Below are 23,891 nucleotides of genomic sequence, written 5' to 3' on the forward strand. Positions count from 1 at the left end.
AATCCATGAGGTTGAAGGAATTGTCCGTAGAGCTCGGGGACAGGATTGTGTCGAGGCACGATCTGGGGAAGGGCACCTAAACATTTTGCAGCATTGAAGGTCCCCAAGAACACAGTGGCCTCCATCATTCCAGAAGCAAGCCACTCTTCAGTAAAAGGCACATGACAGCCTGCGTGGAGTTTTCTGAAAGGCAGCTAAAGGACTCAGACCATGATATACAAGATTCCCTGTTCTGATGAAACCAAGATTGAACTCTTTGGCCTGAATGCCAAGTGTCACATCTGGAGTAAACCTGGCACCATTCCTACTGTGAAGCATGGTGGTGGCAGCACCATACTGTGGGGATGTTTTTCAGCGGCAGGGACTGGAAGACTAGTCAGGATTGAGGGAAAGATGAATGGAGCAACGTACAGAGAGATCCTTGATTAAAACCTGCTCCAGAGCGCTCAGGACCTCAGACTTGGACGAAGGTTCATCTTCCAACAGGACAACGACCATAAGCACACAGCCAAGACAACGCATGAGTATCTGAATGTCCTTGAGTGGCCCAGCCAGAGGCCGGACTTGAACCCGATCGAACATCTCTGGAGGGACCTGAAAATAGCTGTTCAGTGATGCTCCCCATCCAACCTGATAGAACTTGAGGATCTGCAGAGAAGAATGGGAGAAACTCCCCAAATACAGGTGTGCCAAGCTTGTAGTGTCATACCCAAGAAGACATGAGGCTGTAACCGCTTTCAAAGGTGCTTCAACAAAGTACTGAGTAACGGTTCTGAATACTTATGTAAATGTGATATTACAGATTCGTATTTTTAATACATTAGCAAACATTTCTAAAAACCTGTTTTCGCTTTGTCATAGATTGATGAGGGGGAAAAAATGATTTCATCCACTTCATCCAGGTTGTAAAGTAATTAAATGTGGAAAATGTCAAGGGGTCTGAATACTTTCTGAATGCACTGTATTCACTGAGGAGTATGGCCCTCCCCTTCCTCCTTTGAGGAGCCTCCAGTGATATACATGCATACACACACAGTATTGTACAGCTAATCTTGTAGGGACACAATTCAGTCCCATCAAAATCCAATTTTCTCTAACCCCAACCCTAAACCTAACCCTAACCCGTACTCTTACCCCAACCTTAACCCTAACCTTAAGCCAAAATTCTAATCTTAACCCTAACCCTAAACCTAACTCTAGCTCCTAACTCTAACCTAGCTCCTAACCCTAACCCTTAACGTAATTCTTACCCTAACACTAATTCTAACCTTAACCCTAAAACCCTAGAAATGGCATTTTACCTTGTGGTAAAATGTACCCAGTTGGTCAAATGTTTGTTCTTTTACTATTCTTGTGGTGACTTCTGGGACACACACAACACACACACGCACGCACACACACACACACACACACACACACACACACACACACACACACACACACACACACACACACACACACACACACACACACACACACACACACACACACACACACACACACACAGCCCCATTGTATCTCTCTCTCTCTCTCTCTTAGTCTCTTACTTTGGGTCTCACCTGAAGCTGTGAGCCTAATGATGTTGAAGTTTCAGCCTCGCAGCACAGCTCCAGTCCAAGGGAGATCAGACTGCGCGCCAGACAGACTCTGACAGAGGGAGAAGGGGGGCATACGCCCCTATCACTGGACCCAAGCAGAAAACTACTGGAGTAACTCTCACTAGATCGTATTGTGTTTTATCAATGACCTTTACACATGATCATGCAAGTAATTACACACACACCCACACACACTCCACCCACCCCCCACAATCTCCTCTCTACACAAACACTCCCTGGGGACTGAAGCAGGATGGGCCTCCTCTGCTTACTAACTGTTTGACGACCTCATGACTTCATCTGTGGTGCTTTCAGAACGGAGGAGAGGATAGGCATTACGTTTCCTCAGTCCTGGCAGCACCGCTTACTCAATAGGTTCTTTGTTCTGGTCTGGCATGCTACAGCATAGGGCTGTCTCAACCATACAGTCCCAGGGAGAGAGGGTGGGAGGACAGGGAGGGAGGGGAAGGAAGGAGGGGGAGAGGGAGGTGAGAGGTAGAGATTGGGGAGAAAGAGGGGTGATATAATATCTAGGGGTTTATAGTACAGTACTTATAGTACAGTATGTTTAGTTTGGTTTCATAACCATTGGTAGCCGACCTTCTCGATTCGGTCTTATGTAGCAAAATTATAAATTGTGTTTTTTACATTGGATAAAAGTACAGAGTCAGAGCTAGAAAATGGTATATCATACACTGCAGTTGAGGAACAATGGGAAGGTAATTCTGCTTTGAAAGTTGATAAACTTGTAACCCAACTTTTGAGAAATGGCCATTGAATGTTTTTGGTACAGCTACTGTACTGGAGAACTCTTCTTTGTCTACACCCATTCAGCATCGTTCACTGGATGGGTGTTGCAGCCCCACCCATCTCTTTAAGGATTCACATGTGTGGCCATGTGGTAAACATACACTATATCAAATCAAATATTTGTCACATGCACAGGATACAGACGGTGTAAATGCTACAGTGAAATGGTTACTTTAATAGTAGCAATATCAAAATATAAAGTGTCCAGATATAAATATTTTATAATTATTAGATGACACTTACCTGACACACTTACCCGACATGCTATAACCATCCCCCAGCCACATCAAGCTAAGTGGATTGGTCACTATTGTCTAGAAATGTACACATGTTCATTAAATACAATAGATGGCCTTAAATACCCCCAGACACACCTGGCTAACTTGATGGGTCAAGCTAAACAATGAACCAGCATAATTCCAACTCATACTAGCTACTACCAAAACAAACATTTTCATGGCTGTAGTATGAATCTGCAGGGAGCTAAAGCTAACAAACTAGGTTCAATGTTAGCTAGCTAACATTAGGCTATAACTAGCAATACAAATGAATTTCTGATTTGATTAATATTACTACACATATCATACACTTAACGTTAGCTAGCGAGCCAGCAAGCTAATGTTCGCTAGGAAACTAACAGTACGCTTTAACTTGCAATGAAAACAACTTTCGGACAAAATTAGAAACCTATATCTGAAAATGTAGCTAGACTCTTACCTGTATACGTGGATGAACTAGTTCACACTGACCGTGGAGTGTGTAGAAAGTAGCTCATCACTTTTTCCAACTGATCTGTCGATAGTACCTGCTAAATTCAGGACATCAATGTTGTTAACAAAAGTAGCAAAACTTTTGTAGTTCTCAATGTTGTCTTTAAAAACGGCACGGTAGTAAGGACTTTCAACCCATAGTGATTATCTCACGTTATAGACAGAAGTACGCTACATGGCAGACCAATCCAAACTCATCTCCCGGCATGTCCAGCCCATCCATTATCTCAGCCAATCATGGCTAGCTGGAAGGTTCCTGTCTTTTTCCGTGGCTAAACCAACTAGGCTCATAATTTAACAAGTTTATTTGTATTTACAGATGGAATACAAGTTTGTTATTAAGCCACATCAACGTTCACATGTTCCAGAAGGTATTTCTGCCAATAAACACATTTTGATTAAAAAATATATATGTTTACGTTCAAATGCCTCTCCTGTGAAGTAGTGACGTGCAACATAAGCCTAGTTTCCTGAAATGAGTTACATTTAGCATTTAGATTAGCTCCTATCATGATTGTGTTGGTACATGATGTTCAGTACAGTCTACAAGTCAACATAGTCCTTATCCACCATTTTAAAGTCATGATCATGTAAACCATAACAGAGCTGTAAGACAAAGCTGTTGTCCTTAGGGAAACAATTTGAGAAGTGCAATGTGTCGGTTGGTCATCCCATCTGTGTGTGTGTGTGTGGAATGTTGGGATTAATGGGAATTTAATGGGCTGATTTAAAGAGTAGGGGAGTTTGGTGGCAGACACATCTCTAGAGCAACGGAGAGGACGATGAGGAGAGGAGGATTTCACAGGCCGTGGTGACAGGATAGGTCACAGAGGAGTAAATCTCATTACTGAGAGGGGACAGCAACAGGAAGCAATACCCCCAAAAAGAGAGGGAGGGAGGGAGGGAGAGAGAAAAAGGGCAGAGGGACAAGGTTGAGAATGATTATGACAGAGAGAGAGAGGAAGGAGTATTAGGGAGAAGGGGGAGAGACTGATCGAAAATGAAATATTATGTAAGCGACAGAGAAGTAGAATACCAATGTGAGAAAGTATGGATAATCGTTGAGGTTGATGTAGGAGAGGAAAAAGGATGGTGAGAGCACATCTAGTAACAAGCACTTCCTTTCCCAATGCACTATTGTGGTCCCTGCTCAGCTCCGACTTGAACTTAACCTTCTTCTATCATCTCACTGCACTCCTCCTACTTTTTCCCTCCTCTTTTTAACCCCCCTGTTATTTTCTGTCCCTAGCATGGTGACCTGGCTTTGGCTAAGTTGGCTATGTAATCATAGGGAGCCTTGTTCTCTACCCACCTCCCACCTCTCCTCAGACCCAGACTGTGGTTAAGTCTGTATGGCCAACATGACAGATCCTTTAATCTCTAATGCTTTCTCTGTCTGCCTGAGACAGTGTAATGACGGGGTCTGCACCTCACCTAGGTGTTTTGGGGACTGAATTACACTCTGTTTACAGTGGTCACTCCCTCCCAGATCACAGGAGGTGAAAATGAACTGGAGATGGTGGTTTAAGTTGTCCAAATATCTGCTGAGTGTAAAAAACATTAGAAACACCATACTAATATTGAGTTGCTACCCATTTTGCCCTCAGAACAGCCTCAATTCGTTGGGGCATGGACTCTTCAAGGTGTTGAAAGCATTCCACAGGGATGTTGGCCCCTGTTGACTCCAATGATTCCCACAGTTGTGTCAAGTTGGCTGGATGTCCATTGGGTGGTGGACCATTCTTTTTTTCTTTTTCCATGCTTTTTTATAGATTTTTCCACTAATGTACAGATATTTACCATAAAAAAACAAATGCAAAAGGCCCGAGGTTCAGGGATACATTACATACAATACTCACATCACAACAAACACGCAGTTATGTCATAAGCACATTTAGTAGTTAATGTCCCATTACTGAGCCTCAAACCGTATCCATTTCTCACATCTGTCCTCAAACTTGTTTTCCCTAATTCTTAACAAATAAATAATATTTTACATATCATAGATTTCTTGTATAATGTCTAACCAATCGATCTAGTTTCAGAGGTTCTCAGTTATACAATTTCCTTGTTATAGCATTTTTACAAGTTGCAAGTAGGATCCTAATCATATACCAATCACATGCCCTTATTTCATCCGGTTCATTTATCCAACAGAGAAAGCCCTAGGGACACCATAGCCCAGGATGTCTTTAATAGTAGAACACACATTATCCCAAAACACATCACATTTTTTGCATTACCAGAAGATATGATAGTGGTTAGCTTCCATGTGTCCACACATTCTCCAACACATTTGTTGCGTACAAAGTTGTTTACTCTTAATTTTAGGTGTAATAAAGAATTGAGTCAGGTTCTTCCAACAGAACTCTTTCCATATTCTTGAATTAGTGGTGACCTGTTGTGTTTTACACATGTTCTTCCACTCTTCTTCAGAGGTTACAGTTTTGTATTTTTTCCCCCATTTTCCTTGATGTACAAGGATGATTTTTCTTTACTTTACAATCAAGCTGTGGTACGATACTGAGATTACCCTAAATGTACTTACCTTATATAGAGTAAATACAGTATATCACAAAAGAGAGTACACCCCTGACATTTTTGTAAATATTTGAGTATATCTTTTCATGTGACAACACTGAAGAAATTACACTTTGCTACAATGTAAAGTAGTGAGTGTACAGCTTGTATAACAGTGTAAATTTGCTGTCCCCTCAAAAGATTTTGACATACAGCCATTAATGTCTAGACCACTGGCAACAAAAGTGAGTACACCCCTAAGTGAAAATGTCCAAATTGGGCCCAAAGTGTCAATATTTTGTGTGGCCACCATCATGCCTTAACCCTCTTGGGCATGGAGTTCACCAGAGCTTCACAGGTTGCCACTGGAGTCCTCTTCCACTCCTCCATGACAACATCACAGAGCTGGTGGATGTTAGAGACCTTGCACTCCTCCACCTTCCGTTTGAGGATGCCCCACAGATGCTCAATAGGGTTTAGGTCTGGAGACATGCTTGGCCAGTCCATCACCTTTACCCTCAGCTTCTTTAGCAAGGCAGTGGTCGTCTTGGAGGTGTGTTTGGGGTCGTTATCATGTTGGAATACTGCCCTGCGGCCCAGTCTCCGAAGGGAGGGGGATCATGCTCTGCTTCAGTATGTCACAGTACATGTTGGCATTCATGGTTCCCTCAATGAACTGTAGCTCCCCAGTGCCGGCAGCACTCATGCAGCCCCAGACCATGACACTCCCACCACCATGCTTGACTGTAGGCAAGACACACTTGTCTTTGTACGGGCTTGCGGGCTTTCTTGTGCATCATCTTTAAAAGAGGCTTCCTTCTGGGACGACAGCCATGCAGACCAATTTGATGCAGTGTACGGCGTATGGTCTGAGCACTGACAGGCTGACCCCCCCACCCCTTCAACCTCTGCAGCAATGCTGGCAGCAGTCATATGTCTATTTCCCAAAGACAACCTCTGGATATGACGCTGAGCACGTGCACTCAACTTCTTTGGTCGACCATGGCGAGGCCTGTTCTGAGTGGAACCTGTCCAGTTAAACCGCTGTATGGTCTTGGCCACCGTGCTGCATCTCAGTTTCAGGGTCTTGGCAATCTTCTTATAGCCCAGGCCATCTTTATGTACAGCAACAATAATTTTTTTCAGATCCTCAGAGAGTTCTTTGCCATGATGTGCCATGTTGAACTTTCAGTGACCAGTCAGTATGAGGGAGTGTGAGAGCGATGACAACAAATTTAACCCCTCTGCTCCCCATTCACACCTGAGACCTTGTAACACTAACGAGTCACATGACACCGGGATGGGAAAATGGCTAATTGGGCCCAATTTGGACATTTTCACTTAGGGGTGTACTCACTTTTGTTTCCAGCGGTTTAGAGATTAATGGCTATGTGTTGAGTTATTTTGAGGGGACAGCAAATTTACACTGTTATACAAGCTGTACACTCACTACATGACATTGTAGCAAAGTGTCATTTCTTCAGTGTTGTCACATGAAAATATATACTCAAATATTTACAAAAATGTGAGGGGTGTACTCACTTTTGTGATATACAGTATAGACTGTATATATGCTTAACTAATAGCTCTCAAAATTCCCATTTTAGTCCATGGGGGAGTTTGGCTGCTTTACCCCCTTTATATAGTAATCCTTTAATTGTAAGTATCTAAAAAATCCTGTTATTCCAAATTGTATGTTGCCTTTAGATCCTGAAAACTCATAATTTCCCCATTTTCAACAATAGTACACAATGCCGTTATACCCTGATTAACCCACTTTTTAAACCATTGATCATACGTTCCAGGTTTAATCATCATTTGCACACCATCTCATCATCCTAATTCCTCTCTCCAACTTGTGTCTCCAGACCATATCAAACCAAATATCTAACATAAATGTTGTTATTGGGTCCAAAATGCCCTCCATGGTCTTAAATAGTTCCCTATCTCCCACCAAAGTTTGGATTGGCTTTCCTGTTATTCTTCTCTCTATATCCTTCCATCTTGCACAGTGATTTTTTATCACACCAGTAAACTATGGATCTGAGTGGTGCTACTTATAAATATTATCTCAGGTTGGGTAATTCCTTTATTCTTGGGAAGTTGCAATGTGCAATATCTAATCCTAGGTTTTGTACTATCCCAAATAAATCTCAATATCAGTTTGTCCCATACTCTAAATTGACTTTGATGTATTATAATTGGAATAAGTACAACATTCTGGGTACAATATTCATCGTCACTACTTCTATTCTGGAGCTGAAATCCATTGGGAGTATGGACCATCTCTCAGCATCTCTCTTGATATCTAAATGTATATGGTCGTAGTTAGCTTTATATATCTTTGAGGTATTTTTGGTTAAATTCACACCCAAGTATTTAATTGATTTAGAATTCCAGTTCAAACCAAATTTGGGCTTAATTTTTAGAGAAAGGAAATAGTTAAATGTGAGGATCTGCATTTTATGCACATTCCATTTATATCCAGAATAATGACCATATTCCTCTAATAGATTCATAAGCTTAGGGAAACTTGCCTCTGGCTTATTCAAATACACTATGACATCGTCTGCAAATAGTCCAATCATATGTTCCAAGATTGTGTCAAGGCACAGATCTGGGGAAGGGTACCAAAACATTTCTGCAGCATTGAAGGTCCCCAAGATCTCAGTGGCTATCACCTTTAATCTCCTCTATTTGTCATTAATTCCCTTAATACTTTCAAAATGAACTGAGTTTTGAATAAGCATCTCCACCCTTTTTTTGTGTTTCTGTTTAAAAGAGCTGGGTTTTTAAAACCTACTTTTCAGTTTTTCATGTTCCAATTGTGATAAATATGTTTCTTGGAGGTATATGGCCTGTGCTTTCTCCTTTTTTATTCTTGCAATAACCATACTTCTCTTAATAGGATTGTTCAAAGCATTCTCACATATTGCTGCTCATTGGACCCTATGATCACTCGGCTACACATGCCTCTCTCTAATGTCAATATGCCTTGTCTTCTGTTGTTTCGGTTAGTTATTGTTTTATTTCACTGTAGAGCCCCTAGTCCAGCTCAACATGCCTTAGATAGCTCTTTAGTCACACACCTCACACATGGGGAGACCTCACCTGGCTTAGCTGGTCACTCAATGCCTAGGCTTTACAACCCACTGTACTCACATCCTACCATACCCGTGTCTGTATATTATGCCCTGAATCTATTCTACCACACCCAGAAATCTGCCCCTTTTATTCTCTGGTCCCAACGCACTAGACGACCAGTTCTTATAGCCTTTAGCCGTACCCTTATCCTACTCCATCTCTGTTCCTCTGATAATGTAGAGGTTAACCCAGGCCTTGTAGCCCCCAGCATCACAACTATTCCCCAGGCGCTCTCATTTGTTGACTTCTGTAACCGTAAAAGCCTTGGTTTCATGCATGTTAACATCAGAAGCCTCCTCCCTAAATTTGTTTTATTCACTACTTTAGCACACTCCACCAACCCTGATGTTATAGCCATGTCTGAATCCTGGCTTAGGAAGGCCACCAAAAATTCTGACATTTCCATCCCCAACAACAACATTAACTGTCAAGATAGAACTGCCGAAGGGGGCAGAGTTACAATCTACTGCAGAGATAGTCTGTAGAGTTCTGTCATACTATTCAGGTCTGTGCCCAAACAGTTCGAGCTTCTACTTTTAAAAAATTCACCTTTCCAGAAATAAGTCTCTCACTGTTGCCGCTTGTTATAGACCCCCCTCAGCCCCCAGCTGTGCCCTGGACACCATATGTGAATTTATTGCCCCCCATCTATCTTCAGAGTTCGTACTGTTAGGTGACCAAAACTGGGAAATGTTTAGTACCCCGGCCGTCCTACAATCTAAGCTAGATGCCCTCAATCTCACACAAATTATCAAGGAACCTACCAGGTACAACCCTAAATCTGTAAACATGGGCACCCTCATAGATATCATCCTGACCAACTTGGCCTCTAAATACACCTTTGCTGTCTTCAACCAGGATCTCAGCGATCACTGCCTCATTGCCTGTGTCCGTAATGGGCCCGCGGTCAAACGACCATCCCGCATCACTGTCAAACGCTCCCAAAAACACTTCACCGAGCAGGCCTTTCTAATCGACCTGGCCCGGGTATCCTGGAATGACATTGACCTCATCCCGTCAGTAGAGAATGCCTGGTGGTTCTTTAAAAGTGCTTTCCTCACCATCTTAAATAAGCATGCCCCATTCAAAAAATGTAGAACTAACAACATAACCCTTGGTTCACTCCGGATTTGACTGCCCTTGACCAGCACAAATACATCCTGTGGCGAACGAATAGCCCCCACGATATGCAACTTTTCAGGGAAGTTAGGAACCAACAGTCCGTTAGGAAAGCTAAGGCTAGCTTTTTCAGACAGAAATTTGCATCCTGTAGCACTAATTCCAAAAAGTTTTGGGACACCGTAACGTCCATGGAGAATAAGAGCACCTCCTCCCAGCTGCCCACTGCACTGAGACTAGGAAGCACTGTCACTACCAATAAACATATGATAATCGAGAATTTCAAGATGAGATTTTTTTCTATGGCTGGCCATGCTTTCCACCTGGCTACCCCTACCCCGGCCAACAGCTCTGCACCCCCCGCAGCAACTTGCCCAAGCCCCCCTGCTTCTCCTTAACCCAAATCTGGACCCTCTCTTTCTAAAATTATCCGCCGAAATGGTTGCAACCACTAGCCTGTTCAACCTCTTTTTCATATCGTCCGAGATCCCTAAAGATTGGAAAGCTGCCGCGGTCATCCCCCTCTTCAATGGGGAAGACACTCTAGACCCAAACTGTTACAGACCTATATCCATCCTGCCTTGCCTTTCTAAAGTCTTCGAAAGCCAAGTTAACAAACAGATCACCAACCATTTCGAATCCCACCGTACCTTCTCAACAATGCAATTTGGTTTCCGAGCTGGTCATGGGTGCACCTCAGCCATGCTCAAGGTCCTAAACGATATCATAACCGCCATAGATAAAAGACAGACTGTGCAGCCATCTTCATCGACCAGGCCAAGGCTTTCAACTCTGTCAATCACCGTATTCTTATCGGCAGACTCAATAGCCTTGGTTTCTCAAATGACTGCCTCGCCTGGTTCACCAACTACTTCTCAGATAGAGTTCAGTGTGTCAAATCGGAGGGCCTGTTGTCCGAACCTCTGGCAGTCTCTATGGGGGTACCACAGGGTTCAATTCTCAGGCCGACTCTTCCTCTGTAAATGTCAATGATGTCGCTCTTGCTGCTGGTGATTCTCTGATCCACCTTTATTCAGACGACACCATTCTGTATACATCTGGCCCTTCCTGGGACACTGTGTTAACAAACCTCCAAATGAGCTTCAATGCCATACAACACTTCTTCTGTGGCCTCCAACTGCTCTTAAATGCTAGTAAAACGAAATACATGCTCTTTAACCGATTGCTGCACGCACGTGCCCGCCTAGCATCTACTCTGAACGGTTCTGACTTAGAATATGTGGACAACTACAAATACCTAGGTGTCTGGTTAGACTGTAAACTCTCCTTCCAGACTCACATTAAGCGTCTCCAATCCAAAAATAAATCTAGAATCGGCTTCCTATTTTGCAACAAAGCCTCCTTCATTCATGCTGCCAAACATACTGACGTAAAACTGACTATCCTACCGATCCTTGACTTCGGCGATGTCATTTACAAAATAGCCTCCAACACTCTACTCAGCAAATTGGATGTAGTCTATCACAGTGCCATCCGTTTTGTGACCAAAGCCCCATATACTACCCACCACTGCGACCTGTACACTCTTGTTGGCTGGCTACATATTCATAGCTAAACCCACTGGCTCCAGGTCATCTATGTCTTTGCTAGGTAAAGCCCCGCCTTATCTCAGCTCACTGGTCACCATAGCAACAACTACCCGTAGCACACACTCCAGCAGGTATATTTCACTGGTCATGCTCAAAGCTAACACCTCCGTTGGCCGCCTTTCCTTCCAGTTCTCTGCAGCCAATGACTGGAACGAATTGCAAAAATCACTGAAGCTGGAGGCTCATATCTCCCTCACTAACTTTAAGCATCAGCTATCTGAGCAGCTTACCGATCACTGTACCTGTACACAGCCCATCTGTAAATAGTACACCCAACTACCCTCATCCCCATATTGTTATTTATTTATTTGTTCTTATGCACCCCAGTATTTCTACTTACACATCATCATCTGCACATCTATCACTCCAGTGTTAATGCTAAATTGTAATTATTTCGCCCCTATGGCCTTTTTATTGCCTCACCTCCCTAACCTTACTACATTTGCACACACTGTACATATATTTTTTCTATTGTGTTATTGACAGTACATTTGTTTAACCTATGTGTAACTCTGTGTTGTTGTTTTTGTCGCACTGCTTTGCTTTATCTTGGCCAGGTTGCAGTTGTAAATTAGAACTTGTTCTCAACTGGCCTAGCTGGTTAAATAAACTTTTTTTAAACATTTCCTGCGCTTCCTTGACCACACTGCTGTTGGCCCCCAAACGCCCAGTGGATTCTCATCTTGTCCATGAGGGATTGAAAGCGTATTCCTTTGTATTGTCTTGACAACAACGGATCTAGGGGATAGATCAGCGCTTGGTTTTTGAGCAAGTGCTCTCTGGATCTGAAGATCTGTGTATGTCGGCAGAGAATGTTTGTTTTTGAGTAGACCTTCTATGAATTGGGGCATATCTCGTTAATGCCGTAATTATAGATATTGTTGCGCCTGGACCAGCCCTCAAGATCCATCAGCTTCTCCTGTATTCGTCATTGTTGTTTCCATAACAGGAGTAGAGCTTCGCCAATTTCCATGTTTTTTTCTTCCAGCCATCTCATCCGTGTCTCTGCCCCTTTCAAAGCTGTTCTTGGGGTGTGAATTTCCCCTTTAGTTTCCTGGAGCCTCACTGTAAATTTGTTTTAATTCCACTAACTCCTTCTTTATGTCCTTCTTCATCCTTGAGTCTAGTCAGGTCGCCTCTCATTTTGGTTCTAAGTTTGCAGATTTCTCTGCTAACATTAATCAGCATTTCCTTTGCCGGGTTCCTCTCCATCTCACTTTTGTTGTCGTCATCTTGCCTTGCTTGTTGAGGGCCGTGCATATATTCATCCATTTCAGCTTTATCCGACTCTTTAACTCATGTTTTAAACTTATTCTGACTTCTTGTGCTACCTACCCCACTCATTAATACTGAAGCTTTTATATATTACAATTTTAACAAGTTGAATTTGGGGGTGAATTATTTTCAACTACCCTGGAGCTTGTTTTCTACATGGCCATTCTGTCGCTCGCCAACCAGGAAGTCGTGAGGGACCATTCTTGATGAACCCCAGCAGCGTTGCAGTTCTTGACACACTCAAACCGGTGCCCCTGGCACTTACTACCATACCCCATTTAAAGGTACTTAAATATTTTGTCTTGCCCATTCACCCTCGGAATGGCACACATACACAATCCATGTCTCAATTGTCTTCAGGCTTAAACATCCTCTTTAACCTGTCACCTCCTCGTCATCTACATTGATTGATTGATGTGGATTTAACAGGTGACATCATTAAGTTATCGTAGTTTTCACCTGGATTCACCTGGTCAGTCTATGTCATGGAAAGAGCGCTGTTTATAATGGGGGTTGTGTAGGGTATAGGAAGTTTGGTACCTTTGTAATAAGGGATTCTTTGTGGATTTTTGAATTTGATTTGACGGAGGGACTTCGACTGAAAGAAGCAAGTCTCGAGCTGGGAGGAAAAGTGAGAAAAACGGCATGGTAAATCAACAGATGGCTTTCAAATGATTGTCGTGTCAAGGTAGAGAATGTTGATTCGATTTACCTTGAAGCGTTTTTTCTTTTTCCTTCTGACTTTAGGTGTTGAGAGTGTTCAGAAAGTCCTGGTTACCAGGTTGGGGTAGTTTTATGGCTTTGGGCAAGTGGTGCAGAAATCTGTTTGGTCCTGTTTATTTTTATGACATTTGGCTTGTAGTTTGGAATTCTGATTGTCATGCTCTCCCTGTAAAAAGAGGCCGTATGTCTGAGAAACGGTAAGCATTAACAGCTGCTGTATCAAAGGTGCCCGGGCATGTTATGCATTTAACTCAAATCCGTCACGCTCGCACACAGCCCCTGATTCAACCTGTAATGTAGACATTGAACAGAAAGCGTCAGACCACAACCAATAAGAAATTACGGACTTTAATTAAAAAGCTTCCATGTCTCAGTAGAATGAAAAGGTTGAATCAACTTTTTGTTGAGCTGTTAAGTATGTAGTTACAGCCAGAATAGATCAACAACTAAGGGAGTACCGGCCAGGGCAGTGAACTGATCCATACATTGAGTGTAACATCAGAAGAACCATAATAACTATGGCCACTGAGCTGGGGAGAAGGAGAGAGGGTCAAGGAGATGAACCGAGCGATGGATGTTCCACTCCGAGTCTGAGACATTTACCAGTCATCAGGCAAATTAATGAATCGAGAGAGAAAGAGAGAGATTGATTTTGGACTTAGGGGGAAGGAGGAGGGCAGTAGTGGACCCGGGGGGGGGCAGTAGTGGCCCCAGGGGGAGGGCAGTAGTGGACCCGGGGGGGCAGTAGTGGACCCGGGGGGGGGGGCAATATCTGATCCCTCTCATTCCTGAGGTATCAAATGTCAAAAGTTAAATTAGCCTGCTAGCCTCAGATATGAGTTAATATGCATTTAAACGGGGTGAGGGGGTGTGGAAGGTGCCGGGACAGTTGGCGAGCAGGTGCCTTTGAAATGTCTACTTATCCCTCTGACTAGTAAGCACTGGCTAACTCTCTTAATATTCACACACACATGCACACACACACATTTATTTTAATCTTTTTATTTCACCTTTATTTAACCAGGTAGGCTAGTTGAGAACAAGTTCTCATTTACAACTGCAACCTGGCCAAGATAAAGCAAAGCAGTGTGACACAAACAACCACACAGAGTTACACATGAAATAAACAAGCATACAGTCAATAACACAATAGGAAAAAAAGACAGTCTACATACAGTGTGTGCAAATGGCATGAAGAGGTAAGGCAATAAATAGGCCATAGTGGCGAAGTAATTACAATTTAGCAAATTAACACTGGAGGGATAGATGAGCAGATGGTGATGTGCAAGAAGAAATACTGGTGTGCAAAAGAGCAGAAAAGTAAATAAAAACAATATGGGGATGAGGTAGGTAGATTGGGTGGGCTATTTACAGATGGGCTATGTACGGCGGCAGCGATTGGTTAGCTGCTCAGATAGCTGATGTTTAAAGTTAGTGAGGGAAATATGTCTCCATCTTCAGCGATTTTTACAATTTGTTCCAGTCATTGGCTGCAGAGAACTGGAAGGAAAGGCGGCCAAAGGAGCTGTTCGCTTTGGGGATGACCAGTGAGATTTTCCTGCTGGAGCGTGTGCTACGGTTGGGTGTTGTTATCGTTACCAGTGAGCTGAGATAAGGCGGAGCTTTACCTAGCATAGATTTATAGATGACCTGGAGCCAGTGGGTCTGGCGACAAATATGTAGCGAGGGCCAGCCGACTAGAGCATACAGGTCGCAGTGGTGGGTGGTATAAGGGGCTTTGGTGACAAAACGGATGGCACTGTGATAGACTGCATCCAGTTTGCTGAGTAGAGTGTTGGAAGTTATTTTGCAAATGACATCGCCGAAGTCAAGGATCGGTTGGATAGTCAGTTTTACGTTAGTATGTTTGGCGGCGTGAGTGAAGGAGGCTTTGTTGCGAAATAGGAAGCCGATTCTAAATTAAATTTTGGATTGGAGATGTTTAATGTCAGTCTGGAAGGAGAGTTTACAGTCTTGCCAGATACCTAGGTATTTGTAGTTGTTCACATATTCTAAGTCAGAAAAGTCCAGAGTAGTGATGCTCGTCGGGCGGGCGAGTGCGGGCAGCGAACGGTTGAAAAGCATGCATTTGGTTTTACTTGCGTTTAAGAGCAGTTGGAGGCCACCGAAGGAGTGTTGTATGGCATTGAAGCTCGTTTGGAGGTTAGTTAACACAGTGTCACAGGAAGGGCCAGATATGTGCAGAATGGTGTCGTCTGCGTAGTGGTGGATGAGGGAATCACCCGCAGCAAGAGCGACATCGTTGATATATACAGAGAATAGAGTCTGCCCGAGAATCGATTCCTTTGGTACCCCCATAGAGACTGCCAGAGGTCCGGACAACAGGCCCTCCGATTTGACACACTGAACTCTATCTGAGAAGTAGTTGGTGAACCAGGCGCGGCAGTCATTTGAGAAACCAAGGCTGTTGAGTCTGCCGATAAGAATACCGTGATTGACAGAGTCGAAAGCCTTGGCCAGGTCGATGAAGACGGCTGCACAGTCTGTCTTTTATCGATGACGGTTTTGATGTCGTTTAGTACCTTGAGCGTGGCTGAGGTGCACCCGTGACCAGCTCAAAAAACAGATTGCACGGCAATTCGAAATGGTCAGTGATCTGTTTATTAACTTGGCTTTCGAAGACTTTAGAAAGGCAGGTCTATAACAGTTTGGGTCTAGAGTTTCTCCCCCTTTGAAGAGGGGGATGACCGCGGCAGCTTTCCAATCTTTAGGGATCTCGGACAATACAAAAGAGAGGTTGAACAGACTGGTAATAGCGGTTGCAACAATGGCGGCAGATCATTTTAGAAAGAGAGGGTCCAGATTGTCTAGCCCAGCTGATTTGTACGGGTCCAGGTTTTGCAGCTCTTTCAGAACATCTGATATCTGGATTTGGGTGAAGGAGAAGCTGGAGAGGCTTGGGCAAGTAGTTGCGCGGGGTGCGGAGCTGTTGGCCTTGGTTGGGGTAGTGCGGAGCTGTTGGCCGTGGTTGGGGTAGCCAGGATTTTAGCATGGCCAGCCGTAGAGAAATGCTTATTGAAATTCTCGCTTATCGTAGATTTATCGGTGGTGACAGTGTTACCTAGGAGGTGCTCTTGTTCTCATGGACTTTACAGTGTCCCAAAACGTTTTGGAGTTAGTGCTACAGGATGCAAATTTCTGTTTGAAAAAGCTAGCCTTTGCTTTCCATCATCTATCCATCGCAATGTGTTAGCAAAGCAGCAAAGCAGCCTTGAGACTCTTCATAGTGTTTGCAGAAACTTTAGTGAAGTAAATGTATAATATTTTGTATAATTCTGTATTGTTTTCACTTCCACAGTGGCATGCTCTAACTGTTGGTTGTCACTTCCCCCCCTCTTGCTTTGGCTGGGTGTCCAGATTCTCTTGGCGAATGCCTCCTAATCTGAGTGCCATGACCCACCGCTACTACACTGAACAAAAATAGAAACGCAACAATTTAAAAGATGTTACTGAGTTACAGTTCTTATAAGGAAATCAGTCAATTGAAATGAATTCATTAGGCTTTCACATGACTGAGAATACAGATATGCATCTGTTGGTCACAGATACCTTAAAACATAAAGTAGAGGCATGGGTCAGGAAACCAGTCAGTATCTGGTGTGACCACCATTTGCCTCATGCAGCGTGACACATCTCCTTCGCATAGAGTTGTTCAGGCTGTTGATTGTGGCCTGTGGAATGTTGTCCCACTCCTCTTCAATGGCTGTGCGAACTTGCTGGATATTTGCGGGAACTGGAACATTCTGCCGTACACATCGATCCAGGGCATCCCAAACTTGCTCAATGGGTGAAATGTCTGGTGAGTATGCAGGCCATGGAAGAACTGGGACAATTTCAGCTTCCAGGAAATTTGTACAGATCCTTGCGACATGGGGCCGTGCATTATCATGCAACATGAGGTGATGGAGCGGATGAATTACAGGACAATGGACCTCAGGATCTCTTCACGGTTTCTCTGTCCATTCAAATTGCCATTGATAAAATGCAATTGTGTTTGTTGTCCATAGGTTATGCATGCCCATACCATAACCCCTCCGCCACCCTGGGGCACTCTGTTCACAACGTTGAGATCAGCAAACCGCCCGCCCACACGATGCCATACACGCTGTCTGCCATCTGCCTGGTACTGTATTCATCTGTAAAGAGCACACTTCTCCAGGTGCCAGTGGCCATTGAAGGTGAGCGTTTGCCCACTCAAGTCAGTTACCATGCCGAACTGCAGTCAGGTCAAGATCCTGGTGAGGACGATGTGCACACAGATGAGCTTTCCTGAGAGGGTTTCTGACAGTTTGTGCAGCTGTCCGGGTGGATGGTCTGAGACTATCCCGCAGGTGAAGAAGCCGGATGTCTACGTCCTGGGCTGGCGTGGTTACACGTGGTCTGCGGTTGTGAAGCCGGTTGGACATACTGCCAAATTCTCTAAAACAATGTTAGAGGCAGCTTATGGTAGAGAAATTCATATTAAATTACCTGGTGATAGTTCTGGTGGATATTCCTGCAGTCAGCATGCCAATTGCACACTCCCTCAACTTGAGACATCTGTGGCATTGTGTTGCAAGACAAAACTGCACATTTTAGAGTGGCTTTTTATTGTCCCCAGCACAAGGTGCACCTGTGTAATGATCATTCTGTTTAATCTGCTTCTTGATATGCCACACCTGTATGGATTATCTTGGCAAAGGAGAAATGCTTAATAACAGGGATGTAAACAACATTTGAGAGAAATAAGCTTTTTGTGTATATGGAACATTTCTGGGATCTTTTATTTCAGCTCATGAAACATGGAACCCAAGCCTTATTTTTTTTTCAGTTTAAATGAATATAGTGGAAATTGCATTTGTTATTGCCTTTGTGGTTTTGAGCACTGATCAAATGCATCTCCTGGGTTTGATCCTTAAAAGAAAATGAGCCAAGGTGCCCTTTGACTGAAATTCTTAAACATTCTAAAAGGCATGGATACCCATGGCCCAAACCCATCACCATGCATTTTAGCCAGTGCTTGTGGCTCTTTGACTAGAACATCACTGCTTCTTCACAATGTGCTCCTGATGAAATGGGTTGAGGGGCTGTAGAGAGTGCTCCGTGCCCCAACGGTGGGCCTGCGTCAGGCCCCTGATGTGTGAAAGGTAGTCAGTGGGGATTGGAGTGGGGTTAGGCACAGCCCTGCTGTGAGGCTGATTTGAGCACAGAGAGCACAGAGACAAGGTAAAGTGGAAGAAGCCTAGCTTTCTTTTGATTTCTCCCCTCTCTTCCCTCTGCCTTCTAGGCCAGGGTTTCCCAAACTCTGTCTTGGGTCCCCCCATGGGTGCACATTTTTTGGGTGGGGCAGGACTGAGTATGGGAAACCCTGCTCTAGGCTATGGCCTGTGACTGAGAGCCGCAGCGCCAGAGTGTGGGACTCCAGGCAGGGGAGATGAGGGGGGTGCCGGGGGATTGGGGCGGTGCACCACAGAGCCAAATTGAGACATGGGAGCCGTCAAAAATGACCCTAGATGAATATTGAGGAGAGCAGCAGTCGGGGCTGTGGGGGAAATCAGAGGCTGACAACGGGTTGCCAGTGTGGAGCAGGAATCATCCCGACTTGCCCACCGCTTCTCACTGTAATTACTCCAAGCATCACTCACAGTGCCCGTATTTAAATAATGCGGCACTATGGGACCACTCTGCAGAGAGAAGAAATAAGACAAGGACTAAAAGTTACAGAGGGAACTCTGGCGTATTGCGCAATTGCACACTTTTGTGTGGTTTCCACATTGACTTTATAGATTGGTAATTATCTACTTTTCTCTGTTGGTATCCTGAAAATAAATATTATCAAAGTTATATTCATACATCTATGATTTGTGATTGATAAATGGGAAGATGGCCAATAGTCTATTGTCCATGATGCTACAGATCATGGCTTGGGCGGTTAAGAGAACAGGTTGTTATCTGATGTTGTGCTAGTGTCGTGACATTCGACAATGACCCGTTTCCATGTGAAAGACACTTGAAAAAGTTCTGTTAAGACTCAGTCACCTTTAACACAATACACAACTGAACTCTGTTGTGGGAGATGCCACTGAAGCTCCCTCAGCAGGGGTTAAAAGGAAACATTCTTGCAAAAACCTGCATCCTGTAGGACAGCTAGCCAAGAAGTTGCTCAAAAAAACACAGACATTTGCACTTATCCATGCTGATCACTTCTCTTGTTCTGTTTGCGATTCCTCCTCTCGTGGAGTTTGAAGGTTCTCTCTCACTCTCTCTTTCTCCTTTCAGCCTGTTCTGCTAATCGTAAATGATTCCCTCCGTCTATAGATAAGCGCAGGTGCCAGGTACAGCAAGCTCTCCCTAAGCCGCTTGGAGAGGTAGCTGCTGCGCTCTTATTAAACCCTAGCCAGCTGCTGTAATTTCTCCTCCTTCTTTCATTGTTAATTGGGTAGTCTTGAGTCTTTTTGCCGGGAGTTGATTTACAAGAGAAAGAAAAAAAGATGAGAGAGAGAAAGATTATTGCACAGGAGGAGAGGAGCTTTGAAGAAGCGTTTTGTGTTTTCCGTCTGCATCCTCCACTCCTCCTCTCCCCCTTCCTCCATCGGGTTCTCCAGCCAAAACCCATCACCACGCCACCGACAACATGACTTGCAAAAATGTGCAGGTGGAGGAGAATAGTTGTGTTGCTGCTGGCACTTGTTCAGAGGCTCAACGAATGACACCTCCTTAATGATAAAGGTTCAGCCCAACAAAGCCGGTTCTGTGTGTAGAATGTGCAACAATGTGCAAATGCCCCTTCGTGATCCTCTGACTGAAACACATGTAGTAGCATAAGGCGGAAGAGACTACTAAATCAACTTGTCTGTAGGGTACCAAGTCAAATGTCTGAGAGGCTGAAGCAGATTGGCACTCCAACCCTTGTTATACACAACGGCTGCTGCCTTTGAGAAACACTAACTCCCTCCGAAGCAGCCAGGCTTTTTGTCTTCACTCCCTCTCATTACTTTGAATTAGCCAGGCACCCTTAACTTCAGCCCCCTTGTCCCAGGGCCCAACTCTCTATCTCTCTCTCTTTCCCCTCCTCAAAGGAATTGGCTCCTCTCCACTCCATACCTCATTATAATTTAATTTTGTCATTTGTTGCATGAGTTCCCTCCTCCTTTATGCTCAGCCATTAAAGGCCCTCCCCTGCTCAGGCATGGGGCTTCTCTAAAGGTATCCAGAGCAGCCATTTACATTGAACGGCCCCAGAATAAAAAGGGGAGAAACCTGGGCATTAGGATTTAATGACCGGCTGGCTGGGCGAGAAAGAGAGATCGAGAGAGAGAGAAAGTGAAATAGAAAGTGAGAGCATGTGAAAATGAAGAATGAGAGAGGAAGAGGAAAAAGTGAGTGAGAAGGTGGGTAGAGAACAATAATGCCATGGAGAGAGGGTGGAGAGAGCACTAGGCTCCATTATAGTGGCAGAGAAAGCCCCTGAAATACTAGCGTGCGCTCTGATCAGGACGGCAGTGAGCACAATTACCTTCTTTTCAAATCCTTCAGTGACACTGTAGGAGGAAGGAGGACTTTGAAACTTGAAAGGTAGGAGCTCACTTTCAACCTCAAACGCGAGCAGGAAAGGGCTCTGAAATTTGTTCAGTGCTCCCCATCCACCATTAGCTTGTTTCTTCCTCTTGCCTCCAGGCATTTAAGCGCTTTTTGAAAAGATGTTAAGAAATTCAATCACCATAGAGAGACCAGGACAGTCCTTTTTTCATTTTTTTTGTGTGTGAGGCATGCTTCCCCTTGGTCCACTGAGGACCGGCTTGCTGCTTTGTGTTGTTGGTGAATAGACCTGTGAATCGGTGGAGGAGAAGAGGACGGGATGGGGGCAACGATGGGAAAAGGGGGGGTGGGAATGAAAGAGGAATGAAAAATGAGGGAAGGAAGAAAGAGAAAAATCCAAAAGGGTCTGTTTGAGGCTGATGATGGTCAGGGTTGGAGAGGTGCTCCTGAAGTTCAGGCTTTTCAAAGTGTGTGCAGACACCTGTGTCCTCCACATCAGAGCAAGAGCACTCAGTGCCACCGCAATGGATGAGAACGCTGACTGGAAAGCCTCTGAGCTAAATTGTATGCTCCAATCTTTTTTTTGCTTTACATTAACTTTACAGAGTACCAGGACATTTTAGCCCAAAATCTGGTTGCCTCTGCCAGGAGGCTGAATCTTGGCCGCAAGTGGATCTTCCAGCAAGACAATTAACCTCAAGCACACATCAAAATTCACAAAGAAATTGTTCACTGACCACAAAATCAACATTTTGCAATGGCCCTCTCAGTCTCTGGGTTTGAACTCCTTTGAAAACCTGTGGTTTGAATTGAAGAGGTCAGTCCATAAGCGCAGACGAAGGATATCAAGGATCTGAAAAGATTCTGTATGGAAGAATGTTCTAAGGTCCCTCCCAATGTGTTCTCCAATCCCTTAAAACATTTAGGAAAAAGGCTCAGTGCCGTTATCCTCGCAAGGTGAGGTATTGAAAACAGGGGTGCCAATAATTTTAACCCGTATCTTTTGGAGAAGACAAGAATATTACTTGTTTAACAAAATCGCTTTCTCTGAGCAATTGCATTAGAATAAAATAATATAATTTCCTCTTTTTTTGAGCATTCAATATAGTTAGGTGTTTGTATTATTTATTTTATACAGTCTATTGCTTATTTTTATCAAGTGTGGCATTTTGGACCTGATTGTAAGAATCATTATCAGTAAACTGCACACATGAAGCTCAGAAGGGTTCAAATAAAGTCAAATAAAATATAGCCAAGTTTTCCAGCCATTTTGGTTGGATGACATTAGAACGGGATATAAATATAATAAGCCTTGGAGTATTCCTCCTCTTTCAGCATCACCATTCAACTGTTAGTTGTTGACCTTCTGCTGCCCAGTGTTTGTTAAACCATTTAAGGTGGTACAGTTGAAGTTGGAAGTTTACATACACTTAAGTTGGCGTCATTAAAACTCATTTTTCCAACCACTCCACAACTTTCTTGTTAACAAACTATAGTTTAGGCAAGTCAGTCAGGGCATCTACTTTGTGCATGACACAAGTAATTTTTCCAACAACTGTTTACAGACAGTTTATTTCACTTATAATTCACTATATCACAATTCCAGTGGGTCAGAAGTTTACATAGACTAAGTTGACTGTGCCTTTAAACAGCATGGAAAATTCCCAAAAAATCATGTCATGGCTTTACAAGCTTCTGATAGGCTAATTGACATAATTTGAGTCAATTGGAGGTGTACCTGTGGATGTGTTTCAAGGCCTACCTTCAAACTCAGTGCCTCTTTGCTTGAAATCAGCCAAGATCTCAGAAAAACAATTGTAGACCTCCACAAGTCTGGTTCATCCTTGGGAACAATTTCCAAATGCCTGAAGGTACCATGTTCATCTGTACAAACAATAGTATGCAAGTATAAACACCATAGGACCACGCAGCCATCATACCGCTCAGGAAGGAGACGCATTCTGTCTCCTAGAGATGAACGTACTTTGGTTCGAAAAGTGCAAAGCAATCCCAGAACAACAGAAAAGGTCCTTGTGAAGATGCTGGAGGAAACAGGTACAAAAGTATCTACAGTGCCTTGCGAAAGTATTCGGCCCCCTTGAACTTTGCGACCTTTTGCCACATTTCAGGCTTCAAACATAAAGATATAAAACTGTATTTTTTTTGTGAAGAATCAACAACAAGTGGGACACAATCATGAAGTGGAATGACATTTATTGGATATTTCAAACTTTTTTAACAAATCAAAAACTGATTGGGCGTGCAAAATTATTCAGCCCCTTTACTTTCAGTGCAGCAAACTCTCTCCAGAAGTTCAGTGAGGATCTCTGAATGATCCAATGTTGACCTAAATGACTAATGATGATAAATACAATCCACCTGTGTGTAATCAAGTCTCCGTATAAATGCACCTGCACTGTGATAGTCTCAGAGGTCCGTTAAAAGCGCAGAGAGCATCATGAAGAACAAGGAACACACCAGGCAGGTCCGAGATACTGTTGTGAAGAAGTTTAAAGCCAGATTTGGATACAAAAAGATTTCCCAAGCTTTAAACATCCCAAGGAGCACTGTGCAAGCGATAATATTGAAATGGAAGGAGTATCAGACCACTGAAAATCTACCAAGACCTGGCCGTCCCTCTAAACTTTCAGCTCATACAAGGACAAGACTGATCAGAGATACAGCCAAGAGGCCCCTGATCACTCTGGATGAAATGCAGAGATCTACAGCTGAGGTGGGAGACTCTGTCCATAGGACAACAATCAGTCGTATATTGCACAAAT

General features: G+C 43.7%; 1 protein-coding gene across 1 annotated transcript in view; it reads left to right on the forward strand.

Annotated features, from left to right (window-relative positions):
- Positions 1–23,891, forward strand: part of LOC112215160 (transcriptional activator GLI3) — a 180,563-nt gene that overhangs the window by 61,737 nt on the left and 94,935 nt on the right. The window lies entirely within an intron of this gene.

Source organism: Oncorhynchus tshawytscha, linkage group LG16 (genome assembly GCF_018296145.1).
Source record: "Oncorhynchus tshawytscha isolate Ot180627B linkage group LG16, Otsh_v2.0, whole genome shotgun sequence".
NCBI lineage: Eukaryota > Metazoa > Chordata > Actinopteri > Salmoniformes > Salmonidae > Oncorhynchus > Oncorhynchus tshawytscha.